Below are 13,834 nucleotides of genomic sequence, written 5' to 3'. Positions count from 1 at the left end.
TCCTCCCCGATATTCTCTTGATATTCAAATAAAGGCAGTTATTAGGGAGATTCTACCATCTACTCCTCACTAGAGGTGTACGCACTGCATCCTATCAGTATGCTAATCTGTCAGTTCAGAGGACCCGCGGTGTCATTACTGTAACCTCCTCTGTAAAGAGTGTTACCTGTGTGAAGAACAGCCGGTTGTTTCTGATGTTTTGCTCTCGTGGAATAATGAAGTTGGGGCTGCTGTGCAATTACCGGCGATAATACGTGTCGGGATAATGTATGCTCCACAAATCAAGCTCTCTAATCTGCGGCTGAATTGGCGCAGGCACTCGCGCCGAGATTTTTGCTGCACTTGGTGTCTTTTATTTTTCTACAGGAATACACGCCAGGCTTTGTCCCATTTGATGAGCTGGGTTTGTGCCTCGTGATACATTTTATACGGAATGCATTATTTACAGATCACCTAAATGACAGTCAAGCAGCTCATTATGACCCATACTGATGAATATTGTCAAAGTTGACTTATTTTAGAGGTTTTTGTGCCTGAACTGTACCAAAATGCAACCATTAACCACATAATGGTGAAGGTCCGCTACATCAAAAGTCTGCTGCCCCTCCAGCTGGGACTCTCCTGTGGTCATATATGTCATTTTGGCAGTTGCCGACAAGACCTGTCTTAGTTTTATTCAACCACCACTGAAGTTTTCTCAACCTCTGAGGCAACTTTTACTTTCCAATACGGAAGGGGTGAATTTACCATATGTCCTTTACTATGTACTATATCTGTATTTACTGCATGTCGGTGAGCTGAGCCTATAAAATTTTAGGTTTATTTACAATCTGCCTTCAAAATGTCCTGCACATCACCTATATGAGAATGCACCGACTGTGACTATGGGTTTCTGTTTTTTTTAATGTGTCTTTTGTTTGTTACTGTTCAACCCATAAACAGATATTAAATACTTCACTGTTTCTGAGAATATAAACTGACAAACTGTGAACACATTACAGCTTCTTCCTACAGTAGGTCTATTTAATGTGAGTAAATTATTCTTGAATGCATGCTGAACTGATCACTCTCAAAGTTCTCTAATGTCCTCCAGACTTTGTGTTATTAGTACATGTTAGTTTTATAATGCAGTACATTTGATTCAATTCAGAACTACTGGTGACCGTATTGAATAGGATCAAATGCGTCCAACACCACCCAAGGGATGCCCAGCCATGGAAGATAAAAGTCCCCCCCCAACCCACCCACATAATCTAGATCAGCAATTAAGCAATCCGCACCCCACACATACCTGAATGGTTTGCCTAATAGATTGGTGTAGGGATGACGTATGTTTGTAGGCTAACCCGGAATTTAGCATCGCCCTGGTTCCCTAAACAAAAAGCCAATGGGACTCTTTGAATTGGATTTTGGATTACTGCAGAAAAAAGGCCTTAGTATAGGTCTTACCTTAGTGGATAGACATGGACTCAGACTGTACCCCCGTATCTGACAGTGTAGGCCTCAAGCTCATCTTTGCTTAGTGAGGGAAACAGGAAACAGGAGGAATGGGGGGTTCTGCAGCACCACCCCAACACCTTCAGTCATCTGAGTCGACTTCTCCCCGAATTGTCAGTCCCACCCTCTGCTGCACCACCATGTACATCCATCCATCTGATTGACAGGTTATGAGCCAATCCCTGCATAAATGACTCTGACACACTAGGAATCTAGACCGGCTGGGTTCAATCAATCTCACTTAAACTATTCACCATCGCAACCACACGCTCCGATACAGAGAGAGCAGAGAGGGGCCAGTACCACGGTAATGTTATCAGATCTTTACTGGAGGGGTGGGGTGATCACTCTCCATCAGAATAAAGGGGGAATGGAGGGATTTGTGCGTGGGGAGGGGGACACGAAGGTAATTGTGCTTTTTATTTTTGTGTTTGGCCCGTGAAAAGCAATCAAAAACTAAAGGGCGATACAGTAGGTACAGTGTCGGAGAAGAGTTAGGTGTGTGGAAAAAACTCATAACAGCAGCTTTGATTCTGTTAATGGGGGGCGATAAAACCGAAAGGACACAGCAATCTGTGTTTGCCCCCCCCCCCAAGGCTCATGTCATAACAAACACTGCAAGGACAAACACTTGTAAAGACTCACTCAGATTGCACTGACACCGCTTCCTCTGCGGAGGGTTCGCTCCCGCCGCTCCAGGTCCGGTGTCACGGGGAAAGTAAATTCACCCACAAGCCCCTCAGTGGTGAACAAGTGAACTTTCATTATTGCCAATTCTGTCGACCCACAAATAACTTCACACGAGAGACAGAATGATTGATACTCTTCATCATCTCTGCCTCCCTCCCCGGCCCCCCTAATTCAATTCCAAATAACTGCGGAGCTGTGTCACCCATACCAAGGAACTCACCAATGGAGGCAACACTATTGATCCACAAACACAGAAGCTTGTGCATTTTTTCAAACCGAATGAAAAAGAGGAAAAACACACACACACACACACACACACACACACACACACACACACACACACACACACACACACAAATAGACCTCCATCCCTGCAATCTTTTCGCAAGGATGGAGGGGGATTGAAAGTACAGTGAGGAGGGAATACGCACACGTGTAAACTGTATCTCATGTTTCACGAAGGAAACATCTGCCCAGATAAATGTTATTAATTTCAGCCTCTCATTATAATGAATATGACCCCCCCATTCAGCACACACAGCTTCCCAGCCTTCATTTCACTGTCCTTTTCCGGAGGTTACTACCAGTCAGCATCCTTCTTTACTCCTGAATAGTCATCATTTTTGTTGCCACAGCGGTATAATCGGCCCCGATCAGGAAGCCCCCGGACTCTGAACGAAGCACTTTTATGCAGAAAAGCCCACCAGCTACAGTCTCATCTTTTTCTGTTTTCAGGACGGAAGGAGGGTGGAGAGGGTGGATGGTGGTGGTGGTGGTGGGGGGACTAAACTCGTACAGCACAACAGCATTGATGGTTGCTCACAGACCCTCTAGTCTGTGTACATTTCAGTAGGGCTTCAAATTTATCACATCAAAGACACAGCAAATTGCTACATAATTCAGTTTAGAGGGAATCTGCCGAGGCTGCACAAAAAAAGGTGAGGGGGATAAAAAAAAAAAAAGAAAACACAACTCTTAATTTCACAAGAAAATGAGGATTATTCATGATCTTTTTTTTTTTTTTTGTCCCCGAGAAGAAAAGTTTTTGGTGGTTTAGGGTAAAATTCTGGTTGAGTTTTGCCCTCCCACTCCCGCGCTACGATGACCACCTGATTTCAGTCGGCTGCTCGGCGGCGATGGCGGTTCCCACGACGCTTTCTGCTCAAACAGCTTAGCTCAGCAACCGGGAGAAAGTGAGCCGAGACTTTCCGAGGACACACCCAGGAATACAACATCTGGCTTAGGCTCCGTTCCCTTATCTGTTCCATTGTATTCATCCGCACAGGCGCTCACCCCTGCAATTTAGAATTTGTTTTTTTTGTTTTTTTTTTATCTCCCATCTCCCCTGGCATTTGTGTACAAACTTAGTTCATGATGGAGACGGCGCCCGCGTGTGATTTAATATTACCGGATGACATAATGCGTTTAACAATGCACCAGGGTAAATATTATCGGTGAGGAATGGCTCATAAAGTGTCATCAGTCTGCGGTAGGGACGCACAAGTGTGAGATTAGGTGACGTCAGAGATGAGTAACTGACCTGATTAGACCACTTTGATAAACACTGAGAGGATTGTCTCTCACGCTCACCTCCTCTCTCCGCGCTCGCTCGTTAGCTGCCTGGAATGGCGCTGCGTGAGAACATTTGCTTACATTTGAAATCATCCCCACCTTCGCACAGATTGAATTAGTGCCAGAAGAAGGCAGGGAGAATAGCCTGATAGAAAACAACAGATGCACTGCAATTTCACACAGTCCTCCTGGAATCACCTAATTTCTAACCTCTCTGCTGGCGCATCCCACCATCTCTTAATGCCCCTAACATACTGTAGGATGAGGGTGAATGTTAATGAAAAATACATTATTCATATTCCCACAATGCCATCTAAGAGTGCGGCGCGCTGTGCCAGCCAGGATGCCTCGACCCTGCGCGCAGAGAGGCAAAGAAAGACAAAGCACGCCTACACAATTTATTATCAGCCTTATTGATTTTCTCTTTTTTTTTTTTTTTGGGTTGGGTGAGGATGTCTGCAACTATATTGTACCCCAGAATCTGTTTTTTCCGCTTCCAAAAGAAGTTATGGGTTGCGAGTCAACAGCCTGACAAAAGGCAGCCAATGTTTTCCCACCTTTTCTTCTCTTAAAAGGCTGCACTTGAATAACAACGAGGGAGAAATGACGACAGCGAAGGAGTCAAATTTGAAAAATATAAGTGTGGAGAAACCGGTGGGGGGGGGGAATAAAAAACCAAAAACATTACCTCTTCCTTCCATCCCAATATGATTTATGACTCAGCTGGAGAATTACATGTAATGATTCAGCATGTTGATCAAGCGGTCGTGCGACAGCGCGCGATCCAGAAATATTGCAGCGGAACCGAGAATAGACAGCAATGCAGATCAATTACTCCACAGCTCCACATTGTGCATTCTGGTGTTCTACCTTCCGGCTACGGACCTTACCCCCCGCTACATCACGACCAAATCACCCCCCTCACTCTCTATGACATGCTGCAAAAAAAATATGCATTCCAGCCAGATACACTTTACTCACTCTTATTGTCTTAAAAAATGAAAAAGAAAATCAATTCCTGCGCGCTTTCAAAGTCATCTCTGAGGAGGGGAGCGAGGGGGTGGGTGGGTGGGGGGAGTCTTTCAACTCCTCTGTCATATTTCAATATCAGTGTGCGATTCATGGGAAAGGCCCCACCAGGAAGAAATATAAATAATTAATGACTTGGTCACAAGGTGCTGTATCTACAAAATGAGCAATTACTTTCTTCCTCGTGGGATGGGGGGCCGTTTATGGTGTTGGGTCAAAGGGGAAGACGAGCTCCACGGGGCAAACTAGCATCAAATCTCTCCATTACTGATTTATCATGTACAGCTTGGGCTGATATGAGACGGGGAAACGTTTGTGTGGACAGTGACGGACAGTGCAATGTTATTACACATAGCCACGGGCATCCATCATAGGTCTACACAGATGAGTCTGCGGAGAGCTTATGCTCCTCATGATATATCCAGAATTGTTTTTTTCTGCTTGCGGCCCTGAAACCTCGTTGACCCTTGACGTGAAAAAGTCTTTTAATTTTTTTCATCTCGTTCTTCGACAAACACAAGGCCGTGCCCCACTTTTATTTTCGTGGCCCCGCCTCCTTTTATTTTGACACTCACCACAACTGATTACAGGTGCGAGCTGCAAAAGGTCACTTGTTTGTCTCTGGTGAGCAGAGTTGATGGAGAGGAATGACATTTACATTTGGACAGGCCAAAGAAAAGGAAGGTGAGGCTGGTTTCAGAGCCCTCGTTCGCTCATTCATTAACAGAGCTGAAACCAATAATCGATGAGCTGGCAGCTATCAAATCAAACTCCAACTATTTTGATAATTAGATCACTAAAACAACTCAGTCAAACAATCAGTCCACTGAGAAATTAATCAGCAGGTTAATCGACAAAGATAATAATCTGAAATTGCAGCAGTGTGTTAAGGTTTTCTGTGGATTGTTTTAAAATCATGATCTCTTCACTGAATGTTAAAAAACGTTCCACAAACCATAGATGCATCCATGTCTGTGTGTCTCAGAGACGTATCACAGTGACGTTACGTTATGTATTACCTGACTTTCATATAACCCCAACTGTGATGGTGATGTTAACCCTAACCCTGATGTTAAACCCAACCCTGACCATGACCACGACATTAGCACTAGCCATAACACTTACTCTAACACATATTTTAAGCAAAACCATGATGCTAACCCCTAATCCTAACCCCAGCCACGATGTTAACGCTAACCCTAACAAGACTAACAAGACTTTTAAGCCAAACCATGATGTTAACCCTAACCTTGGCCACGGTGTTAAGTCTGACCCAGCATTAACCCAAACCTGAACCTTTGCTGACCTTTAACCAAGTGGTTTTTGTGTCCAAACCCAACAAGAGCATAAGCACGGCTTTGAGACGATAGAGAAATCTAAAATTGTACCTGCTGCAACAAAATGAAGAAACATAAACCTTTTACTTATTCGTGGTTTTGCAGAATTGTCCTACATTTGCAATCTTCACAGTTGGACAGGGACTACAGATGAAACCTAGCCTCTTGGCTCATTCTGGCATATTTATGGTAATGTTAATAAATATCCACTGTACCTGACAAGTAAACTGGATAAATAAAATAAAAATAGCTGCCATTTTATCTGTCGACTGGATTGAGTCTTGTGTTTTGCACACAGTGAATAAAAGAATAGTGTCTCACTCAGTTCCCACTCTCTCCAAAAAACAAGGCCAGAAAGCAAAGATAACCTTATTGCCAGTGAGTTAGAACTGGAAAATGCAAACAGCCACAATGTTACATAAATGTTTGCACAAATTCAGCGCCTAAAATGGAACACGAGTAATCCAGACATATGGTGCTATTTAATCCATCTTGTTATAGCAAACCTTGTAAAATCCAGCATCTGTTTCTTTAATAGGCTTAAGGAGGAAAGACCTTGCCCCAACCGTATCCACCCACCTCCCTCCACTAACCTCAGGTGTTTTGTTGCATGTCAATGTTGTCTGCGGCGACAACGATCTGCTCCCTTAATCAGGAGCAAATCTTGTTTTCAATAATTAGCTGACAGACAAAAAAGGAGAGAAACCTCATTTTCCTACGAGACCCGACGCTGCCGTGCGATCAATATAATGAATGTCTAATGGCAAGCCTGTTTCGGCTTCGCCAGGAAGACACTAATGTGGAATTAAAAACATGTCAGACCCATCGCATGTTGTGGTTTCCCCCGCCTCCCCTTTGAATCCATATCAGCTGTCAGGATTTGCACTGATGAACATACTCGCTGTAGAGGTGTTGAGAGGCACTGTAAACAATTCAAACTGGGGGGTTTATGAATCGTCTTTTTGTGTAAATATTTTATTGAACTTGCATGTCAGAAGAGAGGAAGCCACGGCACCAAGGAATGCTTCCTCCTGAAAACCTTTCGGAGTCTTTTATTGACATTCAGCTCTTCTGCTAGCCGTCGCTTGCTCATATAGCTGCTGTGCATCTTTATTCCTTTACTGCACTTTTGCCCGTGATGACACCAATGAGTGGAGATAACCCGCAGTGACAGAAAAAAACCCCAGGAATCCAGCGTGCGAGACAGATTGTAAATGCTTATGAATCTTACGGGGATATCAGTTTCTGATTAATGCAGTCATCTCACAGCGTGCTGACAGGAGTATATTGGGCCCGCAGTCGACATCCAGGAAAAGCAGTAGTGATAAAGAACTAATTAAAGGTGGTAAAAGGTGAATATGATTTTAGGGATCTGTCAGTAATTGGGCACATGAAAGATAGTGGCAGGGCGCAGGAGCCAGAGCTACTCTCTCTTATTAAGCTCTAATGCGAAAGTTAATGTATTTCAAGCCTGTGCCCAGACGCCTGGAGGAGGAGGGCTGTGGCACGGCCCCGGATGGCCCTCACAGGGTGGGAGCCCCAGAGGGCCGTTTGTAAGTGGTACGAACAACGCTTCCTCTCCTTAGTTTTAATTCAGAGCAACAGCTCGGAGAGACAAAGACCAAGTTCACAGGAAATCGATCTATACTGCTACAAAGAGCTTGAGAGACCCAGGATATTTTGGGAAATGCACTCATTTACTTTCTTGTCAAGAGTCAGATGAAAGCACCAGTGTGGCTCTCTTGTTTGTATGCTAAGCTGGTGTTAGCGGGCGGTTAGTCTACTTTAGAGCAAAGAAGGAGAGAAAATGGGTGTCCTCGCTTCATCCCCAGGTAAAGAAAAAGAAAAAAAATCTACACTAAAAAATATCATTTCCTCCCAAAATGTCAAAGCGACAAGTTGTGGGTTGCGACACCACCTTTGTCACTTTTACACCTTGGTTTTTATAGAGAGATGGCGGTGTTAATTTCACTCATAAAACTCTCTGCAAGAAAGTATGAACGGATGAACTACTTGTGGCCCGCTACTGTCCAAAGCCGAAACAGCTGTAAGTATCCTCAAACTGACCTCCAAACCTTGATCTCAGTGTTATGAAAAGGCAGAGCAATACATCCTTGTACTGATAAATAATTAGGTTTCGTTACTTACTGATCTACTGGCAAGAATGAAGGTTTGAACCACTCCAGGTCATCACCAGTGGTAAGGGGAAACAGGTATCAACCAGAAAACAGACTTTGACACAACACCGGCGCTGTCCATTGAGTGAACGCCCGTCCGTTCACTCTCATTCAACTCAATTTCCTTCACTCTCCCCCCTCAACTTCTTTGCCGCATCCATCAGCCACAGCACCATTTTTTTCTCAGGTGTAACTTTATGAAACCACTTAAAGCTAAAAAGGTGTCTGTTGCCAGTTTAAATTTACTTCATGTAACAATAATATGAGTCAGGATATACTGTAGGGATAGGACTGAAGTTAAGAGACCTGCTTCTCTATGATTAGTAATTCAAGTGAAAGGTTGTTGTGGCTGAGCTTAGTGTAATAACCCTTTATCCACCCTTTATCATTTCCTTTGACATATATTCCATGATAGACCACAACTAATTGGGAGGGCTAGGGAGACAGTGACTCTGTACACACATCATGTGTAGTACCACCCAGTAGCAGCTGCTACACTAACATGTTCCACCCCACCGGCCACATCTCACATTATGTTCCCATTGGGGAAGTTGGTATGTGGAGGTGCCACGAGGATTCCATAAACAATGCATACACTATGTATATACTATCTTCCCCTTACTGTTCGCCACTTGCACTGAAACAGCTGCATCGCGGCTGATTAAAATTCAACAGTGATAGCAGAATATTTGTGCATCACGCTGCAGCAGCATGAAAGTCTCTAATATAAAAATCTATTGCCTAATTAACTGTCGTGCTTGAATTAATGAAGTGAGCTGAAAAATATCTTTTAAAGTGACATTGCACCATTCAGAGTTGAGAGGGGGATTACAACATGCACGGTAACCCGGTATAGCTCCCTGTTACCACATTTCTATTGGTCCCGAGAGCTGTCAGTCAGAAAAAAACAGATCTTAGCGGCTTCGTTAAAGCTCGAAAGAGTGGACGGTTCTGCTCTGTTGAGTCTCAGCAAATCCTCTTAAAAAAATATGCACTGCGACGACTGTTCTTCCTTGCTAAACAGCAGGATTGGAGCCCAGGTTAATGCTGAACAGTCTTTTTTTTTTTTTTTCACCAAACAGCTCCGCTTTTGCCTTAATTGAAGCCCAGACTATTGAGGCTAATGGCAGCTTTTATGGGTTCTCGAAATGCCCTCAAGTCTTATTAGCTTTTGAGTCTCTTTTCCCCCCGACTGGCGGTTTATTTTTACTCTTCACTTACCGAGACGCGGACAGTAAGTTTACAAAGTTTCAGAGGATTCATTTATTGCTTAATCGCTCCCTGAGGAGACAGGTGTCACCCTGGATCTTATCGGCTCTTGCATAATGAATAAAAATGATGGAGCTGGGTCGGATCCGGCAAAGGTCACACAATCACACCCTTTTTACAGAAACAAATGGAATTAATGAAAGTAGTTTGTCTGGACCCCCCCCCCCCCCCCCACTCCCTCTGTGTTGCACTCCGTTAGCCCCTCGTTATTCTCAACCCTTCCCCATCCTCGTGACATGCTGCATTTACTGTCAGCGCCTCCCCTCGCCCGGATACTCTCGGCACACAACTTTTAAGATCACAGTGCGTGCATCGCCATATTTATAAGCCTTTTCAGAGTCCGACTCCGTCTGTCTTTCCCGGCTCAGTTTCATAAATTCATTTTAATGAAGCCAGACATCATCTCGGAAGGGGAAAAAAAGAGAGGAATTAATGGGTTTTGTATACAAGGAAAAGATAACAATAAAACGTAGCAAGGAAATGGAACATGATTGGATTATTTCCTCCAAATGCATTCTCAGAGAGGGGTAAGATATTGCAGCCTCTAATATAAACACGAATTCAGCAAGCAAGCTTGAACTGCTGGGTGTTTCGCTGCGTATGGGGGGGAGAACAAAGGTGGCAAACAGCTTTGAGGCAGTGGAGAGGGTATGACAGCTCAAACATTGTCTCGCCTGCCGAAAGTTTTTTCATCCAACCCACTGCATTCTTAAAGGTGCAGGAAAAAAAACAAGGCTCAGGGAAGCGTCTGACACGGGTAGTGAGCACATCAGGGTCGCACAGAGACTCACAATTCAGTGCTTATCAAATTTCCCTCTGGTCCGGCTTGAAAGCAATGTACACCTAGCGTAGCGTGAGTTATTCTTAGCATGCGGTAGCCTTCCTCCCCGGATCAAAAGACTTGTCTCCAAACCCCGGACAGTGGGACAGAGGGAAGCCTCAAGGCCATGCCACCCTCAAGCTGTTTGGTCGATGGGAATCAGATGCTGCGGTTTTCTCAATGGAGTCTGCGCCGTTATCATCCGTGCACAATGAATATGAGCTGTCACAGAGAGGATTATTTCAGCGGAGAAAAGGGAGGATATCTGAGTGAAGGTTTTTTTCACTGGGTGCTCACAAAAGATACGGGAAAGAAAAAAGCGAAAGCCTAACGACTCTAAAGAGTTGAATCATCCAGTCGATATTCTGGGATTTCACCTGGGGGGTCCTCCGCCGTTGTGTTTTGCACTACTGACTCACAGTGTGTGTATGGAACGCTGCTAAGTTTAGACTTGTGTATGTTTTCTCCACAAACGAATCTAGTTCGTAATTGGCAGATGCAAGGGGTGAAATATTGACTGTGCTCGTGCGCGCGTGTGCAAACGGTATCTTGCGCGCGGGTGTCTGTGCGTGTGTGTCTCGGTGTGTTTCGCTTTGGCTGCCATCCTGGTTTCATCTCAGTGTGCTACCAAGGAGACATAAGCCACTTCCATCTGCCTCGTGTTCCAAGTTTCTTTGTGTTCCTAATAAAAGACAGGAAGTTGAATTTAAATCAAATTTTTTCTATTTTTTTGTTTTTATCACCACACCGGTCTATAATTAAAGGATAAAGGTGGTGTAAGGAGAGAACTTCTTTCTCAACTTCGCTGACTGACATGAATCATGCTTGAACAGAACATGAAAAAAACAAACACACTGTGTCGACCGACCGCGGCATAGATGTGAATCAAATAAGACACAACATGAATCGTTTTGATTTCTAATATTTGTGTGCAGCCAAAGATTTCCTTTTTCTCCATTTGCTGTGTTGATGTGCTTTGTATGTTTGTTGCTGTTGTAACTTCAGTGCTTGTTGCATTTGTCCTGCACGGGTGGTCGGCAGACAATTGTGTGAGGTCCGACGTCCAGTGAGGAGAGACAACAAACCCGAGGTGCAATAAGATAGGACACTCAGGTTAGGGTGGTGTGAGGTGTGATGGACAAAGTGATAGTGATAGTCTCTCTTCAGCAGATGCACCACAGCCATTGTGTACACATCTAATTGATCTGCACATATCCTGGGCTTAAGGGGAAGTCCTCTGATTGTAAACATTACGTTCTGTTTCCAGGTCTTGTCGAGTACCGCTGCATAACCGCTGTGCACCAAAAATAGGTCTCAAGTGATGTCACTTGGGTCGGCGTTGGTAGGGGCTTGAGACTACAAGTTCGAAAATGAAACCAATCTGGGAGTGTGGAGCTACCCCATGTTTGTAAAAAACAAACAAACAAAAAACCCTGTAAAAGTGCCCTCTTGGATGCCCCTATGGTGGAGCCCCACAACCTCACCAACTCAGATACAGAATTTGAAAGTACACTTATAAAATGAAGCTCAAAGACCGGCAGGCACATGAAGGAAGAATCGATCTTGTGTCGGCCATATTGCTTCCCTTCATATGATCACACAGTAATCATTAGAAGGGACTACCTCACTGTATATGGCTTCATCCACTATGAAACAGCAAGGCACTCTGGAAGCTTTTGAACAAAGCTGATGGACCTCTGGTATAGCCTGCGGAGTGATATATGGAAGACAGGTTACCAACCGGTTTGTGATAAAGACGCTGGTCACACAGGGTTGTCTTTTATCTCCATTCTTTTATCTACTAGCCATCTGAGAACAACCACTGTGCAAAGACGGAATGGAATTCAGTGGAATTGGAATGGTGATGGCTGGGACACATTATAAAAAAACAAACAAGAAAACAATGTCACACACAACAAGTCGGACAAGCTTTGACACGGCCAGTCGAGGGGAAAAAATGAGGCTAATTGTGGAAGTGCAGAACAGCTGCAGTTCCTCCACTTAAGACTGGCTCCAAAAAACCACCAACCATATTTCAAACTGAAACGTTACACATACATTTTGGTCTCTGCAGCTAATTTTTGCACTCATGACAATCATACTTGGAGTGCATTTTATGTACCTCACTGGTTTAAATTATTTTAAGCTTAAAATTATACTCAACAAAGGTGTACAGCAATCTGAATAACTGCTAACTGCTAACTAGCTAGCTGTCAGCGACCAGGGTTCTCGCAGCTTGCCTTACCTTCACAGTGCTCCAGCTCTCTGCCAGTTTATTGTGATTAGCTGCCAAGATGGCAACAGCAGGACCGCCACACTGAGCTTCACGATGTCTTTTCACAATCCTATAGGTGACATCATGAAGACTACGCCCATGCCTTATACAGTCTTTGGAAATTGCCAAAACTAATACGACTTTGGCAGAAGCCTTTGCATGTATGTAGGATCCAACTGCTCACGACCACAAGCTAAAGGCCTTTCAGTGTTTTGGTGGTTAAGGAACAGGGCATCCGTGAGATCCTTTAGTGGAAATGTGTATAGTGTGAGTCAAATTACCTCATTTATGGCCAGTTGCAGTAAAAGTATTTATCCACTTACTTTTACTAGTTTCTGTGGGTCGAGCTGTCTCCCTAGAGAGTTTGAGTTTAGTCCAAATATGCAGTTACCATTCTGTGTTTATTTCCCACTCAGAGAACTGAAGGAACAGAATGGGTCACTGATCAGACAAACAAACAGAAACAAACGGATAATGTCAGGGGTTCAGGTGTGCATTAGGATCTCTCTAATTAAGATACTTGGGGTTGTGGAATACAACAACTTGAAGAAAATACAACAAGAATGAGACGTGCAGTTACCTTTAGATATGACTGTTTTATCACTGCGCATTCGAAGCCAAACATGGATTATTAAGTTTGAACTAATCCATCCCTGGTGTCGTCCACATTGATGTCATTAACTGTAGACACAAAACTCACTTTGTCTCCACACTGACGTGCAAAAGTCAGACGGTGAGAAAATGTATTGCATTAGAGTCAGAGATCAGTTTCTACAATGAAAGCCTACGGTTAAGAGTCAAAGGGGATTTTGGTAAAAGTACAAATGCTCAGAATCAATGAAAGGTAAAAGAGGCAAGTGCACCGACTGTCACAGAGTGATATCTAACAATGTGACGGTATTTTAGGGTTGAAGAAGTGGGGCAGTGCTCGCTTGAAGAGGCCTATTACCTATAAGAAAAAGATGATAGAATCCCCTTTTCCACTGGGAATATTGGGATAAGGAGAGGTTAAATCATTTATTGAATTTAACAGAAAGCAGAAAAGAAGGAGGTTTGAGGCACTTGAAGAAGTGATAAATGTTTTTAAAAATATTCCTGAAATGGAAATCCAAATAAAAATAGGTGTGTGTCATTGCTGTATAGCAAGACATTTTAATTTTGTCAATGG

At 43.8% G+C, this 13,834-nt stretch overlaps 1 long non-coding RNA gene across 1 annotated transcript; it reads left to right on the top strand.

The window, feature by feature from the left end:
- The first annotated feature begins 9,767 nt into the window (after positions 1–9,767).
- Positions 9,768–12,159, top strand: LOC119008614. The gene is made up of 2 exons (XR_005071469.1): positions 9,768–11,481; positions 11,659–12,159. It is a non-coding gene; the product is annotated as an uncharacterized LOC119008614 (long non-coding RNA).
- The last annotated feature ends 1,675 nt before the right edge of the window (positions 12,160–13,834 follow it).

The sequence above is a fragment of the Acanthopagrus latus genome, chromosome 19, assembly GCF_904848185.1.
Source record: "Acanthopagrus latus isolate v.2019 chromosome 19, fAcaLat1.1, whole genome shotgun sequence".
NCBI classification, from domain to species: domain Eukaryota; kingdom Metazoa; phylum Chordata; class Actinopteri; order Spariformes; family Sparidae; genus Acanthopagrus; species Acanthopagrus latus.
The sequence above is the reverse complement of the archived record's forward strand: the minus strand, read 5'-3'. Positions and strand labels throughout refer to the sequence as shown.